The following is a 3,212-nucleotide window of genomic DNA, read 5'->3' as shown; positions in this document are numbered from 1 at the left end:
CAGCGCCTCCTCACCCCTGCAGATTAGCGCTGACCGATCAGTCCCCCATTGTGGCTTGAAAACAATGAGGTTCTCGCTGCGACATATCACCAATGATAGACGTAATCAAGAAATCTCAATACTCGGAGCGCATTCTTTGGCGACCCCACGCGAATATTTTCAACGTTTTTGAAGGTTTTAATACTGCCCATAAAATGCCTACCCTTCTTCAGCTTAGTTGTGAAGCCAACCTTCAAGGGGTTTGTTAAGTAACACTTTATAGGGACACATAGGGTTCATGGATGTATATTATGACAGCTTATATTGCCATACAAATAAATTTTTTTCTGAGTCATGCACTTGTGCCTGGTTGCACAGTTGAGTTTATAGGGGCTTGGGTTATAGACTATTGCAGTGATATATAGGGTCACATAGGGATATTTAGTAAAATACCCTAGGTCCTTGCGTGCGTACGGGTTAGTGGATTGGCATGTGGGTGAGAGTGCGTACTTGTTGGTAAGCTTTAGTAAGTGCTCGCGTGGTCGCACGTCAATTTCCTAAATATTGCATGCCGACAATGGCGTTGCCGGGGGGGGGGGGAGGGGGGTGGTTGAGAGGTTCAACCTCCCCCCCCCCCCCCCCCCCAGAAATTTTTCCGGCACGCGCCGTGCTACCTGTCATGCCTAGTACGTCACCTGCGAACAGAGGCGCATAACCTTCGGACGTGCCACTATTAAAAACATTCACGACTCACTGCCTGTCCAAACGCATTGGTGCTTGCACAAAACGAAGCGCCCGGGTCAGGATAATTGCGAAGGGGGGCAGCTCACTTCCGGTTCGAGATCTCTCCTGCCCTCGCATACGCCGGTGGCTTTCAGGCGCGTGTGCGGGTTGTTTATTTGTCACAGGGTGCTTAGCTGTCAGATAAACCCTAGTAAGGTCAATCGTTATTTATGGAATTCCCGATGCATGAGCGTCCCCCCCCCCCCTCCCCCCAGTGGAAACGGATAAACAACAAGCACCAACGCGCGTGAAAGCCGACGGCGTACGGCAGGCCAGGAGAGCTCCCGAACCGGAAGTGGCGGCACTCCACGGGAGAAAAGAATGTACCCATGAGCCTTTGCGCTTTTTACCGGTTACCTATTGGCCGGCTGAGTCGTTCCCAGCAGAGGATATTGACTCGTCACGGAATGGCGAGGGAAGCAAGGAGTGGTTCGCACTAACTGGCGGCGTAAACGTGGAGAGCCATTGATGGGTGAAGACTCCTACGATGAAAGCCGGATAGGGAAAAGACGATCTTCCTATGTCTAAGCAGAACCACGTGCAAGCGGCGGTGGCAGACAGTCAATACTCCTGCAAGTTAGCTGAAAGAAAGAGATGGGTCTGCGTATTGGGCGAAATGTAATGTGTGCTTAAGCTGAATGCGGCAAAGTATGCCCCTCTTCGGTGCATCCCCCTTCATTTTTTTTTTTTTTTCGTTTTCACGTTTCTGTGAAGCCCGAGAGGGTGTTGGTTCAGGATAATTGTATGGCCTCAGCTTGCCCGCACTGCGTGTCCCCTTCTGAAAGCGGTGTTGCAGACAGTCATTTTCTGATCCGCGATTAGACAGATTCGTTAAGCGGTATTTTTCACCAACCTAGGCAACTAGGGAAAAGCGAGCTGACAAAAAGGGCACGCAGCGGCTCGCCACGCGAATTCAAGACTTAATCCTAAACGTGAAAGCACGACGACGGTCACCAGCCCTGCAGACGGCGGTCGCGACAGTACCAAATACCCGATGGCCACCTTCGACCTCAGTCACAACTAAAGCCCCTCCATTGCGTCCACGGTCGCTTTTTCCCTGGGAGGCGGCTGCCCAGAGTAGTGTATATTCAGGGGCCGCAGTCCCAAAGGCCGTATGACAGAACGGCGCAAGGACAGCAGCGCCCTGGCTTTGGGAAGTGCCCACGCACAAAAGAGACCCAAATTGTATGTCATTTTTCCCCTGACCCCTGATTTATCCTGGCGTTATCACTGCAGGCTTTTAATATTTAAATAATCGCTTGCAAATATTTACACGATGTCACAGTACCTTTATGACTGCGAGCCAAAAAATGTGTATCTCGTTTTATTTCGAATGCAATATTTGCTTTTGAATTGGCTGTTGAAAGGAGGGCCCACGATGAAGCGGGTAGGTAACTTGGAACGAAGGAAAACGCAAATTCAACTCATATAAACGCCTGAGTATCCTATGATGCACAAAGTTGGCGAGGGTTACTCGGAGCTTATCGGAACAACGTTAAGTACATGAAAAGTTACCGTTGTCCATGAAGTACATGAAGAGTAGAGTATGAAGAGTTAAAATATATATTTGTTCTAGCTGCAGTTTTAGTAGTTTCCTTCATTTACAGACACGCAACTTCATGTGAGGTAGCCGCTGTTGCATGGTATGCCCGTCATCGCGCCTTTTGCTGCCCCGTTACATACCGACGCGTGCATCCACTGCTACACCCAATTCTAAAATCATCACAGCAGTGTGCGGAAGTCAAGGACCTTCGTACTGGTGGCGAAGAAACGAACGTGCCTTTCTAGTATAATTTTCCTTTTCCCTTTTTCTGGCCTTTCTTTGAAGTTTTGTGGGCTGAAGAGTATCTTTCTTTCAATGCTCAATCTATTTGGCATGATGAACGAATGTAGTAATTAAAAAAAAATAGGCTACAGACCGAAGGCCCCTTCAAGAGCACCAACACACTTCCGCCCCCCCCCCCCCCTTCCCCCACACACGGGTCGCGCTGATGTGATTCTGCCTGGATTTTGAGCAGTAGTCAGCATTACTTAATTAACCAAAATGCCCGTGGAGTCATCACAGTAAACAGGAATAATCCCCGCAATCTTTGCAATTTTTTCCAATATATTGTGGCGTAGCCTGAAACCATGCTTCAGTTTGAACATCACCGTCACTGTAAACCAAGCGAGTGCCTGAACTGTACTATTATTGTCCGTTTCGTGCTGAAACACGGTAGTCTGTAGCATTTATGAACGCGGGGCCGTGCCCTTACGCATGATCTTTTGGAGCCCTGCGGGCAAAAAAATGCTAACTTGTTTTGAGCATCAACCGACGCCTGAAGGTCATGCTGGCTCTGTGCAACTGCCCAATGCTCCGTTTTCTGGTGGACCAAGGAGCTTCCCAACATAATTTCGATTTCCCGTCTCGCTAACGAAAACTACAAAAATCCTATGCGTCCTATACATTC

This window comes from Haemaphysalis longicornis, unplaced genomic scaffold, assembly GCF_048455015.1.
Source record: "Haemaphysalis longicornis isolate Haplotype H1 unplaced genomic scaffold, Haemaphysalis longicornis Haplotype H1 scaffold_3, whole genome shotgun sequence".
In the NCBI taxonomy this organism is placed as follows: Eukaryota; Metazoa; Arthropoda; class Arachnida; order Ixodida; family Ixodidae; genus Haemaphysalis; species Haemaphysalis longicornis.
This window is presented reverse-complemented; position numbering follows the sequence as displayed.